Source organism: Cnephaeus nilssonii (genome assembly GCF_951640355.1).
Source record: "Cnephaeus nilssonii genome assembly, chromosome: 18".
NCBI lineage: Eukaryota > Metazoa > Chordata > Mammalia > Chiroptera > Vespertilionidae > Cnephaeus > Cnephaeus nilssonii.
In genome coordinates this window covers 21,872,917-21,892,936 of record NC_137089.1, presented here as the reverse complement: position 1 = coordinate 21,892,936, position 20,020 = coordinate 21,872,917, and positions in this window count along the sequence as shown.

Here is a 20,020-nt window from a genome sequence, read left to right as displayed (position 1 = left end):
TCTGATGCTAGCTTCCTCGCTTTAATTCAAATGTCTTCTCAAGAATTCTTTTAGTTGGGAGAAGAAAATTTCAATGAATCTCTTACATTTCTTCATGCCTAGTTATTCAAAACACATTTACTTAAATTTATTTACATTCAATGACTAAGATACAGAATCTATCTATCTATCTATCTATCTATCTATCTATCTATCTATCTATCTATCATCTATCTACCTACCTACCTACTTACCTATCTACCAAGATGGCAAATATAAAGGTCTCAATTCTCTTCCCAGAGAAAAATTGCTTACGTTTCAGGGTAATCAAAATAAGGTTTCTCTCTGGAGAGGAAGGTGAGCATGCTTTCTAGAAGTCACATTATAAGAATTCCTAAATATTCCTGAGCTGTGACACAGACCACTGTATATCCACCATCCACTTTGGCCCGCCTATGAAGCACCCCAGTGCGACTTGCAAGGGTAAGGCAGTGATTCAAACATAGAGTTCATGCTACCTGCTGTACTCTGAGTAACCTACTTTCTAAATTCATTTGGGTTTATTATCTTCTCATCAGCTGAATCAACTGAAGTGTGGTGAACCATCCTAGAACCTAGAAGTTGCCACTGCACTACCCCTTAGGAATAATTTGGCTACTTAACAATAAAAAATACTATTCACTTAATTTCAAGGAGTGTGTGGTCACCATATCAATAACAATTCTCAGACACCAGCTAGAGTAGGACAAGTGATAAGGCTGTGATAACAGTTCTTAGTTTGGGAAATGGATTCATATGTTCTCACTAAAAATATAACTCTGTCAAAATTTATCTTTGATGAGATTAAATAGTAATGAGTTGATGCAATTAAATTATGCTTTTAATTGAAAATTATTATTTGATTTTGGAATGTATGGATTGGCATTCTCAAAATTACAAGGCAGAAACCAATTTTAAGGTGTTAAGAGCGATTTACCATGGTTATAGTACCGTATTTATCTTAGAGTGAAATTCACCAACTGCCAAGCATTTTATTCACTAAGGAATAACTTAAAAAGAATAATGACAACTACAGCAACAAATTGTCAAACAACAACAACAGCAAAACCCATCCAGCTATAGATGAATAGGAGACAGATGTGCATTCCAACAAAATATTTAAAGGTAAAAGAAACTCGATACAAATAAATGTATGTCTATGGATAAATGTGAGTATGTCCTTCTAAAAGGAAAAGCATTCTATCAGTGTGTTCTGTGATTAAGGGTAAAATTCTGCAGTGTGTTTGACTGCTTTCTGCTCGTAGATTCTTTCGGGTGTGATTTTCAATTTAGGTTACTTGTATGTTGAAAAATATTCTTCTGAATGCATTAAAAAATCATCTGGAATCTTCTTTAATGGTTTCAAATTATTTTATCCTATATTATAATCTTGCTGGGTGGGATGAAATAGATAACTAAAAATAAGCAGGCTTATGACAATATTTTATTGAATAACTTTAATATGTGTTAGAGGCTCACATATATTAAATTCTTTAAATGTACCAGAAACTGTTGTAAACACTTGTATATATTAACTCTTTGAAATATCAGTATCCATTGAGCTAGCAATTGTTATCTCTATGCCAAGAAGAGGAAAATAAGACACAGATACGTAATCTGTGCAAGTTCACATAGCTAGTAAGGAGTAAATCTGAGATCTGTAGTTATTTTGATTATTTTGTTTAACTGCAGGCCTGATGCTATAATAACTACATCAAGATCTATTAACTATTATGAACTGAAGAATTAAATATATGGAAAGGTTGGCACAGTGGTCGGCAAACTCATTAGTCAACAGAGCCAAATATCAACAGTTCAAACGATTGAAATTTCTTTTGAGAGCCAAATTTTTTAAACTTAAACTTCTTCTAATGCCACTTCTTCAAAATAGACTCGCCCAGGCTGTGGTATTTTGTGGAAGAGCCACACTCAAGGGGCCAAAGAGCCGCATGTGGCTCGTGAGCCGCAGTTTGCCGACCACAGGGTTAGCAGAACTAAATACATGATATAGGGATGATAGACTTTCAAATATTTAGAATACTATTATGCATCCAAAATAAAAATCAATATAATTATCTTGTTTATACACACATATACTTATTAAGTAATGACATATTTAAAACAACTCCTCATTCCAGTTATAAAACACTCGAGTCTTCGTTAGATACTACATGTAAGTGAAATCATGTGGTACTTGCCTTTTACCGACTGGCTTCATTTAACATAATACTCTCCAGGTCCATCTGAAACCTATATACTTTAATTAACCAATGCCACCCCAATAGATTCAATAACAATTTTAAAAAATACTCGAGTCTTTAAATGCCTAATCTTTGTAAGCATGGAACCAATAATGTGCTTTATTTATTTTGACCCTGGGATAAACTCTGTTATAATGCTCCTTTGTGAGCCATTGAAATGAGTATGGGATTTTAAAAACCATTTATCCTTACACATTGTGGGTCAAATCAATATAAATATAAAAACGTAGGTCCTTATAATATAGCTATATAAAAATGATAGGGGAAAAGAAAATTGAGTCATTTGATTTTTGTGTTTTTTTTTCTAGTGCCCAGCCATTATAGAAATGATGTTAATATTTTCATTCCGCCATACAAGTATACAGTCAGTCCAAAAACCATTTTGATCCAATGAAACACAATAAGAACAAAAAGCAACTCTTTTGTTTTATGTCAAATAAAAGTAATAGCAAGACAGGGGGAGGGGTCAAACTGCTTCAGCCTTAGAGCTTTCAGAGCCCAGAGCACCCGATCTTAGCCTGTGTATATTTTGATATATATATATAGTTTGAGAAAATAATCATGCAGATTTTAGTTTCTAAACCAGGAATTAGCAAAATATAGCCCAAATGCTTAGTGTGGCCTTTTGCCTGTTTTTGCTTTGTATGGTGAGCTAAGTAATTTTATCCCTAATATTTTAAATAATATCAAAAGTATGAAAATTATAGGCAGTCAAGCTTTAGTGTATGTAAATAAGGCTTTTTAAAAAAACACAAGCATGCTCATTCCTTTATGTTTTGTCTATGGCTGTTTTTGCACTACAAGAATAGATTTGAATAGTTATGAAAGACAGAATGGACTGCAAAGCACAAAATATTTGTATCTGTATCTTTATAGAAATGTTTATTGCCCCTCACATATACTATCCTTAAATGAAACATTGAAATTAAGATGCTGCCAATTTAAATTGTGGCAGTGGCTGATTATTTCCATTTTTATTTAAAAATATGATAAGTAATATGTTTCCATTTTTTTCAATATGTAGTATTTTTGTATTATACATATTATTCTATTTAGCCATAATGCTATTTATAAAAACTTGAAGGGAATCATTATTTGCCAGGACATGGATGTCATTTTTTTATTTAAATCTTTAATGTTAGAATAGATTAATGTTGGGAATAAGGCTAATGTTTGGTGATTTTACTATACCCCCGATTTCCCAAAAGCAGTTTTCAACTCCTGGTTATATTTTTAAAAAGCTCTTGGCTTGTTTTATTAGCAATTTGATTTTCTGGCAGCTTACATTATTAAAAATTAAATTCATATTGATGGCCTATATTAAAATCAATGATTATCCCTAGATAAACTGTTCTACAATATAAGTGATAGCTCTGGATTCTATCTTATTAGAAGAAAGCTTTTTCTCCAGACTTATTTTTCCATCAGAAAATATTCTGGATTGATTATATAAAAACTTCACTAGTTCTGTAGTTAAGTCACACATCTAAGAAAGAGTGGGATATCCTTCATACATTAGTGTAAATAGTACCATTCATTGACACTTACTGTAAACTGCAATTTGACTTGGAATAGTGATAAATGATCTATTCAATTATTAATGAATCCCAGTGTAGCTGTAACTATCTTCTCACTAAATTTTTATTTCTAAGAACCCCTTTATACCCATAGTTTTTTTTAAATCACTTTTACATGCCCTTGACTATCCAAAATCTGCACTGCATCTCTAAATTCTTCTTGAGCACCAAACCAGTGTCTCCAAGTGTCTGGTGAATATCACCCTGTATGTTTCATAATTTAATCTCATAATGTCCAAATCTGAATACATCTAGTTTTCCTTGCCCTTTCCAACTTCACTTCATGGTCATCTTCTTAATTTCAGAGAATAGTGTCAGTCTCCTCTCACTTGAAGCCAAAATATCAGCATTATTCTAAACATTTTCCTCACCACTTCTCCTCATTGCCACACACTGAAGCAACTGGAGATCAATATTTATAAATGTTAGCTTCTACATATTTCTCTAAGTACTAAGTATCTAAGCATTCTCTCCTCTCCATTTCAACAATCCTATCCTTAGTTTGGTTTATCATTCTGTAGGTTCTTGTTTTTTATATTAGTCTCTTTACTAGATTCCTAAACTATCTATCCTCCATAATGTTTATAAAAACAGTTTAACAAATCGGTTTTAAATAATTCAATTGACATTGCTCAAATTAAATGCAAATATTGTGTTATCGGCATAAAGAGCTCTGAGTCTCCATCCTATCGCCTTTAAAATTCATGCCTTTCTTCTTTTAAATGTCCCCTATAAGTTAGCCGTGAAGAACTAAGGGCATTTTCCAGCACACAGACCAGTCTCCTTGTGTTTGGGGGCCTTCTGACCCAATACTGTCTCTACCTGGTTTGTTCTCTTACCTTTTCCACCTGACTAACTCCTGTTGGTTCTTTCAAACCCAGTTGTAACATCATCTTAAATGTTTTATAGTGTTGTCAGTGAAAATGGCAAAGAAATCCAAAAGTTCATCCTTCCATAAAGTCAATGAGAAACTTGTAAAAACTGTCAGAACCAACTTTCTTCGAACTCTGGAAACTCACCAAAAGCTTTCAGCAATGAGAGTAATGCTTAAGCAAGAAAAGCCATCTAACTCTTGGTAAGAACAGAGAGCTTTGTGGTACCTTAAGTTACCCCATTCCAATTTCATATTCCCTAGTTATGCAATGTCTTTGAAGATAGCAACCCATAACCCTTGTAGGGCACCAGTGCTAAAGGGAACAAAACATAGCTCATTTGCAAAGAATGGTGATAGTTTTGACCTATCTAGTGGTTCCCTGGAAGACCCTCTAAAGGGTTGCCATGATTTTGACTTAATAGAAACTCTTCTGGTCCTGAGTCAGATATCTAGGGCCGTGGTCAATAAACTGCGGCTCGCGAGCCACATGCGGCTCTTTGGCCCCTTGAGTGTGGCTTTTCCACAAAATACCACAGCCTGGGCGAATCTATTTTGAAAAAGTGGCGTTAGAAGAAGTTTAAGTTTAAAAAATTTGGCTCTCAAAAGAAATTTCAATCATTGTACTATTGATATTTGGCTCTGTTGACTAATGAATTTGCCGGCCACTGATCTAGGGTATTTGCCAAGTAAAGGGAGATGTATTAGCCATTGCTCACTGGGACAATGAGTAATCTTTGGGACACATCATTGACTAACTAAAAAGCTTAGGAGGAAAAGCTGGGGATAAGATGTATCAGGGTAATAAACATTTTTTTAAAACTCCAACATATTCCTGAGAGTATAGAAGGCCATGTGAAATATCAGAGCAGGGAAAATGCTCGAGAAAGAACAAAAATGGTCCTAAGCTCTCACCTCTGACTGCTTTTCAGGTGCTGCACAGAGAGGAAGTAAAGATTAAGGCAGAGTTGTAAACCGCCTGGCTGAGTGTTGAAGGCATGACTAACATGCATACAGAGGCCATCAGCAAAGACTGAGAGTTTATTGTTTCCAGGTCTGTAAGCAAATCTCGGTCCAATTTCTATTCACCACTAAACTAACAGAACAGAGACATTAGTGGCAACACATGACAGAGAATAGAGACTTTACAAAATTAGTTTAGAAAAGTCACATAAGTAATCAATAGCAATGGCTACGGGAGCAATAACAAACCTGGGGAGGAAGGATAACTGATTTACAGAGGTGCCATTTTTCTAGATTTAATATTAGCATATTTCAGTTTTCAACAACAAAAAATATGATGCAAACAAATAAGCAAGAAAGCATGGCCTATGAACAGAAAGGGAATAAACACAATAAATAGAAACTGTCCATAAGTTAGATCAAACATTGAACTTACTAGACAAAGAATAATCTATTTACATGTTTTTATTTATATGAAATGTCCAGAATAAGCAAATTCATTGAGACACAAAATAGACTAGTAGTTTTCAGGAGAAAGGAGCATGAGAAAATGAAGAATGACTTCTTAATGGAAATAGAGTTTCTTTGAGGGTGTTTAAATTTTTTTGACTTATAGAGTGGTGATGGTTGCACAGTATTTTGACTATACTACATCTGACTGAATTGTAAATTTTAAATGATTAAGGTGATGGATTTTATCTTATGTAAATTTATCTCAATAAAAATTATTCTCTCCTCTCCTACCCCCAAAAAAGACTTTCAATGCTTCTTCACATTAAGTTTGGTCCTCCGTATAGGTATCATCTGATGCCTTACAAGATCACAGCACCTATTACATTATCTCTATCAGATTCTCTTGAAATTGCCATTTTCTTCTGTATCTTTTCAACTTGACTATGTGTTCACAGAGATTAGTGACAATGTACCTCATCCTGACAGCTAGATCTGTGCTTGATGTACATGTCAACTACAATGAAAAAACTTAACACAGAGCCTTTAGATACCTACTAGGGATTTCTTTATGATCACAAGGCTGCTTCAAAAGAATGGTAATTGCCCTGAAAGGAAGTGTCAGGAGCTAACATGGTAAAAGGAAAATGCTACAGGTATTCACCTTTCAGAGGTGGCCAGAGAGAGCCTTCCTTTGAGATATCAAAGAGCTTCCTAAGGAGAGATGATAAGCACAAATGAAACAGTTCAGCTACAGCACAAGATTTATAAAATTAAAATACAGGAGATTATATGCATTAAAAGATATCAGGGGGAAAAAGTAAAATATGGGAGGGAATGCCATAGAAAGAGCTACTGGGGAAATTGGGACTGGGTCTGGGCATGAATAATGGTTATTTAAACCTTCCTTGGGGAAGTGACTCCCCACTTCCCTATCTGTAGACTGAGTTCTGCCTCATCAAATTGGGTTGTTGTCAACTTGAATGTGGTTAGCAGACATCCTCAAAGCCTAAGACAATTCACTGAATATTATGGAACAACAACAACAACAAAAAACATTTGAAAATTATCCTAAGTTTGCAGGATTTGTAATGCCTCTAACAGAATGAAAAAAGACAAGAAGGGAAATCTATCTTGAGTGTAAAATGATGACCTTAGGGTTGGACTTGTTGTGTTTGAAGACTATGTGGAACACAGATACAAAAATGTCAGAATTCAGAGGTAATGAGTGAATCTTCCTTAATATAAACCCAGACTTTTTACAAATAAATAAAAATAGATGCTCTTCAAATTCACTTCTGGGTTTTGTTGCTTTAAATGACACATAGACATTTATGTAACAAATAAGGAAAATGATTTTTAGCAAACTATTATTTAATTTGGATTTCTACAGTAATCATTGATGTAATGATTGATCCATTAATCCAATTAATCAATATTAATCAAGGCCCTAATATATGCTAAGAACAGAGGCTGAGGATAGATTGGTAAACACTATCTACAAAGTCCATGCCCTTATAGAGCATATATCATAGTAAAGTTCGGCATATGTCAGTCAAGTAAGGTCTTAATGATTGATTTAAAAATATCAGTATGAATGTGCATTGCATAGCTGTTGTCACATAAAGGTTTATTTTGTCGTTTTTTACCTCCTGCTCCTTAGCAAATTAATTCACTGTTATTAACTTCATGGCAAACCTCATGTGGTGCTGCCAAGGAGAAGAGTTTTTACTAGACTTCAGTTCTGAGCTGTCCATACAGCTTCCTTAATTTGCTTTTGTTTTATGTAACAAAGATGTACTGAGTAAAAATAAGTGCTTATCCCTGGGGTACAGCTGAGAAGACAAGCATACCTAGGTATATCTGATGGTAGCCCTATACCAGAAAGATTTTATAGTCTAGAGCAGTGGTCGGCAAACTGCAGCTCGTGAGCCACATGCGGCTCTTTGGCCCCTTGAGTTTTTAGCAAAGGCCAGCTTAGGAGTACCCTAATTAAGTTAATAACAATGTACCTACCTATATAGTTTACTTTAAATTTAAAAAATTTGGCTCTCAAAATAAATTTCAATTGTTGTACTGTTGATATTTGGCTCTGTTGACTAATGAGTTTGCCGACCACTGGTGTAGAGGGTGAAACAGAAAAATACACAAGTATGAAATTTTTAGAGTATGGGATGAGATGTGTAGATTGTTAAGGTCTATATATCAAACCAGTGAAACTCAGTGTTTTAATCAGAATTAGGATATTATATTAAAGGTTAAATACCAGTGTCCCAGGATAATGGTCAGCATCAGAATACCTGAGTCACTAGTGTAGTGAGCAGCAAGAGTGAGACGAGGTATTTTGCATCCTGTTTCAGTAGCCCTGTGTATACGTATAGTATACTCTCCATTTGCAAAAGTCAAGATGGTACCATTTTGCTTGATTAAAACTATATTTAGAATCACACATTCATTTCTCCATACTTCAAATTTTAACCCTTTAAAATTATTGACATTGGACATATTTTTAAAATTTAAAAGACAAAAAACATCAGAACTGAAAAACTGAAATTCTATAAACAGCTCTTAAACCATGGACACAGACAATAGGGTGGTGAAGGTCTGGGGTAGGGGGTGGGGTTAGAAGAGGTCAATGGAGGAAAAGGGGGAATGTATATAATACTTTCAACAAAGATTTTAAAAAAAAATTTTAAGTAGATAAAAAGTACTTAAAAATAAAACTAAAACCAGAATATATATTCATTTCAAATAAGCTGGGAGGAATTATAAAAAAATGATCATGTACTAAGCCACAGAGACATTTTTTACTAAGTTTCATAAGATGAATTAATTTGCATGGCTGAGGTAAAATTATTCTAGAAATTTATTTTGAATTTTTGAGCAAAGACATTCTGGTGACAGGCAACTTCAACTCTTATCACTGAAGAATGGATATGAAGATGATATAAAAAGTCAAGGAAAAGTATACACAAGGTAGTGCAATGCAGTGGAAGAAACTCATAGAGCAAAATACAGAAGTCCAATATAAGTGATGAGCTCAGGAGATGGCCTATACTTAAACTTGGCCAGAATTTAATTATTATGAAGAACATGCTGGGAAAAGACAATAGACCCAAAATTTAAGTCTGTATAAGCTATGACTCTTTCATTGGCAAAGTATGTATTTTCTATGCAGCTACAAGATTCTAGAACGTGCAGCTGGATAGAGAAACGTATTTTCACATTTTTGCTCTTCCCAGGTAGCATGATTAACTGGCATAAAAGGTTTAGTAGATAATGTTCTATCTGCTTTATCAGAAACTTCTTTAAAAGAATTTTGATTTACTTGGCTTGCTTCATTGTCCATCTCTAAGTCAATTTTTTTTGAGTCAGGGGATGAAGTCCCATTTGGTTTTACCTAAGTTATGTAACCACCACCACCACGCCACCCTACTGTCAAAATTGTTCAAATGACTCGTTGTTTTCGACCACAAATATAGAAGTTTAAAACAACACACAGTTACTCTCTCACATTTTCTGTGGTCAGGAGTACCAACCATAGCTATGCTGGTCCTTCACTCAGAATCTCAGAAGGCTGGAATCCGGGTTCCGCCAGGTTGCGTTGCATCTGTGTTGAGAGTTTAGCTAAACTACATAATATTGCCACCTCAGGGTCCACGTGTGTGGTCGGGGGCCTTGAAATGACACTAGCCCTTTGCTAGAGTCCGTGCCCTAGAAAGCAGTCTCCAGAGTCCCAGGTAAGCATACATTGCTGATACGACTCCTCCGACCTCCCTTGTGATAAGCACTGTACCCACCTCCTAGGGCCTTTCTCTGTGCATCTTTGATAAGATCCAATTGAAGCATATAAAACTAGTGCCCTTTCGGGTTTGAATTGATCAATCCACCCTTAGCTAGGAAGCCCAAAGCACTCCATCCCATGTACCCTAATAAAGGCATGTGCCACAGGTTCTGAGGTGCTCTGTCTGCCTGCACCCCACCTTGACATTCCCACCACATGGACTCTGGAGGTGTGCCTGGCAGCTGCCCCAGGATCTGTGAGGAATAAACTTCTCTATTTTCACTTCCCTCGGTGATCTCTCCTTGAAGCCTGCCTGGCTCACCACCAACACCCTAGGGCAGTGGTCGGCAAACTCATGAGTCAACAGAGCCAAATATCAACAGTACAACGATTGAAATTTCTTTGGAGAGCCGAATTTTTTAAACTTAAACTTCTTCTAACGCCACTTCTTCAAAATAGACTCGCCCAGGCCGTGGTATTTTGTGGAAGAGCCACACTCAAGGGACCAAAGAGCCGCATGTGGCTCGAGAGCCTCAGTTTGCCGACCACTGCCCTAGGGTATGCCGAACAAAAGTTAATTTAACAGAGTCACAACATTCTGGAAGGTAGACTAGGGACTAATCCATTTCGGGTCCCTGAGATTATTGACAGATTTTATTTCTCGTGATTGTAGGACAGTTCTCTGCGTTCTGTATGGTCATCAGCCAGGGAGCAGCGCCTAAATACTATTTGTGTTTTATTGCCACGTGGCCCTCTCAATACAGGAGACTTCTTCCAAGTCTGCAGATGCTTTTTTCTTCAGTTTGCTTCTCCTTTCTGGACCTCATGCCATTCTTGAAAGTTCCATAATAATTTCCCACAATTATCATGCATTTATTTTAAATTATACTTTAAAAATCAAAACAGTCTGATACAACTTTCCACCTAGATTTGCTTGTTGTTTGTATTTTTTTTGTGTGTGTGTATTATCACACACAAAAAAAGCCTTTTAGTGACCATCTGTTTCTTTTATCACAACTCTTATAAAAACAATGCCTCATTTGTAGAAATAACCTTTTACAACCCTTTTCCTACTAGGCTAGTCCAGAAAGTTTCAATTCATTGATTAAAAGCAATGTCTACAGGTGAATGACATAAATACCTATCTCTTGACAAGTCTAAAAAACCCACTGAAGAGATGGACACATTTTTGAAATTCTGAAAGAAGACTGTTATGTGTATTAAATGTATTTGGAAGACCATGCTTAAAGTGTTAAATCTTCCTCTAGGGTTATGCACACCACTACAAGTTGACCTCATTTTACTAACGAACACTTAGAGAATATATTGTCATTTATAATTAAAGCCAGTTAATTATATTAAATATCTAAATTTTATAGGAAAATGAATTTATTGGAAACCTATAATATGATGATAGTTTTCAAGGAAAATAGGAGTTTACCATGTATTTAAAAGTAGAAGGGTCCTGGCCTACTGGCCCAATTGGTTGGAACATCGTACTGTACACCAAAAAGGTTGCAGTTTTGATTCCCAGATGATCAGGAATAAAAATAGTAAGATATGATACTGAACAGATAGGCAGTTTGGTAAATAGGAAGTTTGGTAGAGAGAACATGTCCTTAAGCTTGAAGCCCAAAATTCCTCCATTAAAATTCTATCTCTGCCATTCATTAAACATGTTACCTTGAGAAAATTACCCAATTTCTCTAAACTTCATTTTAAAAATTAAATTTGGAAAGCAATGTATACCGATTATGCATTATGTGTGTAATGAGCCTAGCATAGAATATGACAACAAATAAGTGCTAAATAAATGTGAATTATTGGTATGGAAGAGTTTAAGCAGGGAAAAGCCAAATCTTAAAACTTGTGATGGATCATGCATGGATTTTATCATGAATCACCCACAAATTATTTTAAATTACAAAGTAAATTGTAGGGTAAATATATTCTGAACCATTTAAACTCAGCTTCATTTTCTTTGAAAAAAATTAAAATGACTGCTTTTAGCACTTGATCAAAGATCCATTTTCCAAATGTGTTATATTTATTGTGTGTCATTTTTCTAGCATTTTCCATTACATAACTTTAGCTAGCCTAGTTTAGTATTTTTCCACTCCATTTAATGTATGCATCTTATCACAAATAAGTGTGATGGTCTCACAGTCTTCTTGTATTCGGAGAAGAGATCTAAAATATAATTCAAATATTAAATTTACTAACTGAAAATCATATAATTTTTTAAAAGCCATTTATCAATAGTTAGTGTTGACATGAGAGGAAAATAAAGACTTGATAGACAAAGTACATTGCATCGAAAGTGTTTCAAAATGCACTAAAAGTGACAATTTATAAACTTTAATTATATAAAATTATACATCACAATAAATAGGAACCTCAGACTTCTTCCATGATCAAACTAAAGACTTATCCTATATAATAAAGATGTAATATACAAATGGTCATTACACCGTGAAGCCTAATGACCCACCACATAATGACCTGATCATGGATCAGCAGGAGGGTGGGGCAGCGAGCTACAAGCAGGCAGCAGAGAGCTACAGGAGGAGGCAGGGCAGCAAGCTATGAGGGGAGGGCGAGGGGGGATGAGGGGAGCTACAGGAGGGCAGGACAGCAGACAGGGGGCGGAGAGCTACAGGAGGGCAGCAGCGAGCTACTGGCGTACAGATTCGTGCGCAGAGCTACTAGTACATATATATTTATAAAATAGCTTTCCAGTGAAATACTGGGACTTCTTGGTAGCTTTCTGTGGCATACTAGCTATAAGTGGTACATAAACAATAATTTCATTTGGTTTAAGGAAAACCGTAAACATTTAATCCTAATTCTAGGAGAGAGATCATCAGTTTGAATCTTTCTCTTCGCTTTTTCAATGCTATGATGATACCTATAGACAGAAAAGTTTTTAAAATTTCTGACCTGGCCAGTTTGGTTCAGTGGTTAGAAAGTCGGCCCCAGACTGAGAGTTGTGTGTTCAATTCCGGTCAAGGGCATGTACTTTGGTTACAGGCTCGTACTTTGGTTGCAAGCTGGATGCCAGCCTCGGTCAGGGCACGTGCGGGCGGCCACCAGTGGATATGTCTCTCTCACATAGATGTTTCTCTCTCCCCACCTCCCTTCCTTCCACTCTAAAAATCAATGGGGGGGGGGGGAATTAAACAAATATCCAATACTGTGAATTAATAATAAATATATTCATGAGGGTATATAAGTTTTTATGTTATAGTTAACTATCTTGTTTATATTAAATTTCATGAAATTATAGTCACTGTTAGATGGTTGGATTGTTTCCAGCACAGTTTTCTCTCAGAAAAGTTAAGAAAGTCTGAAATTGACCTTAATCCTAAGGAAGCAATTTTAATTATTGGTATGTCATTTGTCTTTACAAATGTCTCCCTGGGTTTTCTCTATAATTAGTTATAAGGATCCTTTATTCTTTCAGGGTGGTCTAAGGCAATACCCTAAGTGAATTCCAAATATTGTCACTCCTATTCTATTTTTATGACTACAGCTGAATCATTTGATGATAAATATTCATAAAGGATTTTTTTTCTTCAAGAACAAGTATACATTTATTTTTGAAAACTTTTATCCAAATTTTTTATTTTAAGTAGAATTCCTCCGCACCCTATGCTACATAGATTTCCTTTAGATGCCCCTTCCTTTTATTTCTAATTTGAAGCATTCATAACTATAATATCAATGTTTTATTTTTGAATGTCTCTAGAAGCTTCTGAGTTACTTTCTCATTTAGAACCTGAGGCTGTTGGGCCCTATCTTAATTCTAAACTAGATGAAACATGTATTCAAATGTAGACTCAGTTAAGTAACTCATTCTCTCACCAAATTTATTTTGTCTACTGTTATTTCATTTACCTGTTTACTCGTCATTTTTAGGGAATATGTTTTGAATGGCTACCATGGGCCAGAAAAGGAACTATGTTACAGGTCTCAGTTACTACTATAAGCGAAATAAACTATAAATGTCAAGATAATGTGATAAAATCCATGCTAAAGAGAAACAGTTTTCCAGGACACTTCACAGGACAACTGAATATTGTACAGGTCAGGAAACCTTTTTTGGAAGAGGTGATGTCTAACCTGATTTTAAGAGGGAACATGCCAGTTAGGTAGTTTGGACTATGACCATGCCAAGTGGGGAGAGACCACACTGTGAAAGCCTTGGACTATTTCCAAGACCTTCAATCACCTCATATTGGAAACATTTACATATGTTTACGTACCAAGGTCTCTATGTGGATTTGAGGTCACGGGTTATGGAACAAGTGCTTCAAAAACATTCCCTTTGTTTATTTTTCAATAATATCTTTTCATGCTGACTTTGTACAATGTATTGAAGGTTATAAACAGCATGCTCTCTAGATATACTCAGTATCAGATATATATTCCCAAGGATGTCACTAAAACACTCATACTTACTTGCCTTTTCTCTTCTGCTACAAGATCAGATTTGTTCTACTCACCTTTGACTCTTTTATCATACATGCACTCCCAAATCAAATTAAGAATTGTGACAGTATTACTGTTGTCCATACTAGTTATGATTTATTTAAAATAAACCACCAAAACCTAGTTCAGTTAGTTTTAAAGAATTCTTTCAAAGTTTACTTCAGAGGAAAACATTAGAGGATAAGGACAAAGTTGCCATGGTTTTTATGCAGAGTCCTTTCCTGTCTTTAATAAATCATTGTGTGAAATCTACATAAATGACTTGAGTAAAATACTCTAAAAGACATTTAGTTTGCCTATCAGTGAATGCATAAATGTAATAGTTTGAGAAATAGCTATACAGAATATTATAAAGCAAATTGAGAAAAAATAGAATTATTTTTAAAAGGTAATCATAAATTTATATAGATTTTTAGTGGCAAATAAATCAGTGTTGATCAGTGTAGCTGAGCAGTCTTTGATTCTAAAGATGTCAGGCATGGATTTACTTGATAGATATTGTGTTTACTGAATGATGACTGAAAATCAATTTGATTCCTCTTTATTCATGCTTAGGATCAGACTATGCAAAACATTTCATATTATCTAAATCCAACAAAGCTAAAATATTGATTGCACATCAGTTCATTGAAAGTGGAAGACACAAACAAATATAAAGAGTGATTATCAGATTGACCATATTGAGTAATTTTTAATGGGGGAGGAAACACAATTTTAATAATGTACATACTTATGTGAGTCCCTCAAAGAAATGACTCCAAAATTACCTAAATTTTTTGCATCAGAAGTGTTACTTTTTAAAAATAAAGTTTCTTAAAAAACATCTTTAGTTTTAAAAGGTACTCTTTTATTTAGATCACTTCCATGTAACATGCATAATTTTTAAATACTACACACTGATTCACCTTTCCTCTATTTAATTTTCTGAAAATAGGAATAATAAAAACACGAGAGTGATTGTTAAATTTAGCATAATAAATAGACATTAAGCTAATCAAAGGTAGTAAGAACACTAATTTAATTTAGCTGATGCTATGGTGAAAACCTTTCCATCCTTTCTAACGGAGTCACCTATAGGTGTTTTGGATTTAATGTACCAAAATAGCTGCAGCATTACAGTAGATGTTAGTTTCAATAATTCATCTTTGTAATAATACTTGGCAAGTTGGAAAACTTCAATTGTACACCAAATAGTATATAAGAAATTATAACTATCTACAGCTTTTAAATCTTTAGTTGGGTGCCTGTTGAGTATATAGCTAAGGAATGCTTTGTCATTGTTTGCGTCTTTATTAGTTTCTATGAAGAAAGAAAAACCAAATTTAGTGTTGTTAAAAGAAATATGCATATTATTTGACTATAAGTCCTGCAACAATATATTAACAGGGTGGATAATATGCACGTGATATTCAGAGAATAAATAATAGTTTAATTTATTCACAAAAATAGTATTTGAATAGCTACAAAGTGTCTAGATTAGAACTATGGTAGGAATTCACACTATAGACATAATCTCTGTCCTTAAATAGTATAGAGTCTAGTTAAAATACAAAAATAAGCCAGGTAAATAAATGTAAAGGAAATGAAAGGGGAACTGAGGGGAGAGTAAGATGGTCTACAAGATGTATGTCACTATTTGATGGTATGTAACTAAAATTTTGAGAAGTCCTAGGATAAGACAATAACAAACCTGAAATTTCAAAAATCACATAAATAATGTTTCTTAACACTGCCAGGTCTTAATTTGTTTGGAATTCGGTTCACTAGCAGTCTGGTTCACCCTGCTTCAGTATTTGCTGTAATGAAAGGTATCTGGTTCAGCAGTTGCCTCTTTTCATTGATCTGTTTATAATTTATAAATGAAAGACTCATATTTCCTATGATCTAATCCAATCAAATTATGTGCTGAACATCAATAATTGTGTTTATTATATTTCATTGTGAAATTTTCCTTCAATCACGATTATTGACCAGTTTTAATACATATCTTTTAAGTAGCCCAAGCATATGTTTGTTTGTGTGTGTTTTTAATACAGTTTTTAATTGATTTCAGAGAGGAAAGAGTGGGGGAGAGAGAAAAAGGGGGGGAGAGGAAGAGAGAAAGAGATAGAAAGAGAGAGAGAGAGAGAGAGAGAGAGAGAGAGAGAGAGAGATCAATGATGAGAGAGAACCATTAATCAGCTGCCTCCTGCACGCCCCACATGGGGATTGAGCCTGCAGCCCAGGCATGTGCCCTGACAGGGAATTGAACTGCAACCTCCAGGTTCATAGGTTGATGCTCAACCACTAAGTCACGCTGGCTGGGCAGCACTTGGTCTTAAGCTGACTTAGTCCTCAGTACTTCTACCTTGTACTCTTTTACCAAAAACTGCTTATGCCTATTAGGTTACAACTCTAGAATGAGCCATTCTCCATGTTCCCTTCATTACTTAATACCCTATAATAATAACAGCTTCAAATAGTTAGATGCAATTTAACTCCCAAACTCATCTGGCCTTACAAACAGACCTTATCTCCATAACTACAGAATATGTGATATTGACAAGAACATCTCTTTGATAATAATAATAGTAAATAACAACATGAATAACAAATTTGTACTATTTATAATTTACCAACCAATTACAAGTAAAATAATTGACCTGACATATAAACAAAAATTAAACGTAACCCATGAAAACAAGGATAATTGGCATTATTTAGATATCACAGAGATAATAAAAACAATAACTTCAAGAGATAAAACAAAGACTTAAAATAATTTTTCTAATTGTAGCATTTTTTCCAATCTGTTATACTCCCTTAAGATTATATTAAAAGTTGGTATATTAAACATGTATGATAGAAAGTTTCTATGAAATGGACTACACATGTATGCTTATGTTTAAATTATTTATGAAATGTCATCTAGACAAGTAATTAAGCATGAATTAAAAAACCAAATTCATAGTGTATTTTGTCTAATCATAAATAAATTAATGAATTATAAAAAATGTGGAAAGCATATTTGTGACTTTAAATGAAAGCATGTTATTAATATGAATAATATCCAAATAGAAATATAAATTTTATGTTAAAGAGTGGATCAGCAGATGACAATCACAATTTTTCTATACAAGCTACTTAGAGTATATAAACTATGAAATTAGTACTCATGACTTATAACAATCCTTTAACATGTATATGTCTGCATGCATTTATTTTTTAATTTTAAGGAACATAAAACTAAACAAAGGTTCCTTGAGGGATCAATTTAAATTATCTGCCTTTCAAAAGCTAAACACAAAATAAAACAAAAACTGACAGATGCTGACATATCCCATTGGTAGTCCTGAGTTAAATTTGTTCCATAATTTCTGACTAAGAAGATAAGAATTATAGTGAAATTACCAAGTAGAAAATGGTTTAGAAATGAACTCTACACCACATTCTTTCAAAATGGTATTAAAATCATAAAGTATAAATGATCAAAATGAGAGCATAAGCAAAAGTTAATATTTGCACTGACAACTAAAATATTAATTTTAATTTTTTAGAACAAGTCCTAAAATCGTTGGGGACTCACAAAATTTTAGAGATAAATCTTTCTAAACATAGCCACTGAATTATCACTGAATAAATACATGTAGAAAAACTGATTTGCCAAAATTCAGTGGATAAATAAAAGGAAATACTCATTTTTTAGAATCACTTACAAAAATTGATATTTAGTGTGTTTTCTTTTTTCCCTTTGCAGTTACTCCTATTGAAGACTTGAAATATTACAGGTGAAGAAAAGCAGACTTATAATACTCAGGACTACTATAAGAACAGAAAATATAATTTGAAAAGAAATCCTAAAAATGGAAGCCATCAAAACAAACAACAGTTTCTGTATGAATATTTAATGTTAATTAACAGCAAAAATATATAATAAATCAATAGGTCTCAAATTATCTATTTCTTTAATCATAATGTTGTTATGCTTTTTCAATAAGAAACACTGTCAACTGCCTCATTTAACTATTTTTGCAGAATTTAAGCATCACTCATGGTAGATATGGAATCTTAGAGATTAGTGTAGCATTTAGTAATACTTTTTCTCTACTGATTATTAACATTTTCGCTCGATTAATGTAGCCCTTTTTGGTCTACTAAATTTTTGTTTTATACCTTTAAAATTTCAATTATATGTGCAACTACAGTCAAAATCACATTTTGAAACTACTTCTGGATATCAAAGTTTGACTCAAATAACCCAAACAATATGATTTTACAACCCAAATAATTACAAAATACATTGCATGTAGTGGATGCTTAACATATTCTGTTAAGGGACACATAATTTGTCTCTGCATGATGTGAAAACTTGCTTTGTATTGCTACTTTCTAGATGCTGTACTATTGGTGTTAGAACGAAAAGACATCACCCTTGTAAAGACCATTATCTAGATATTTAATCTGTTCATTCTAATCTCTGATATTTCAACAATAAAAGTTGAGGAATTTACAGAATATGTAGAGTTATACATCTTGCACTTCGCAAGGAAGAAATAAAAGTATATAGGAAGTGAGAAAAATTACTTTTCATCAAAAGGGAGTAATCAATGATTAGGAGATAATGCATTCAAAACCAAAGTTGCTACCTGAAACAAAATGACAAGAGCAGATCTCATGCTTGGAGACCACCCACACAGAAAAGAGTATATGACAGGAAAATATGACAAAGATCATTTTAATTGCATTGTGGTTGTACTTTTTCTTCATGCACTTACCAGGTTGGCAACTTGACATTATTATTTTTCATCTACTTAAAAGAGAGAAAAAAAGCTATGTTCTTTGTGCCTCTTCATATCAAGAACTAAGGGGTCATGAACCAGCGAGATATAAATGATTATTTTATTTTCATTATTTTGAGTATTTAAGTATTGTTTTCATAAATAGTAATCAGTATTTAGTGATATGCACATCATTAACTTTGCAAATATTTAGAAAGCTATGTTAGTTTTGGAAAAAAGTTGTCTTTTTCAGGCAGATATATTTAAAGAGGATTAAAATGATGAATATCTTCTTCCCAATCTATTTAAGTTATGACAGTAGTAAATAAGTATTGTTTCTGAGTCAAGTAGAATTATATACATAAATTAGATGAACTGTTTTAAACTCTTTTTACTAAAACAAAATAAAAGGCTATTTACAGGTTATAGAAATAGCCTGTTCCTATGTATTGAATGTAAAGATCTGCAAAATATTCTGCAATTAAGGTCTACTTTGGAGATTGTAAAGAAATATCACTAACTGAAAAATACATGTGTAAATATATATACTAAAGTATTAAATGTCATTAGAAAAAAGGATTGATTGAAATCAATATGGGGTTAGCAAAACAAAAAGGAAAATGAAACTGTCTGAAATTATCTCACATATAAGAGGAGAGAGAAGATAAAGAAAACATTGGAAAGACTAAAAATATGATATCATCAAAAAATATGATATCAGATAGACTAATGCCAAGCAGATCAATAATCGAAATAAATCAGAATAAATTTGACTCTCACAAAGGAATATAAAAATTGTTCAAAATTGGTCTTCCTAAGAGGCACATATCTAAAATAAAACGAAGGCA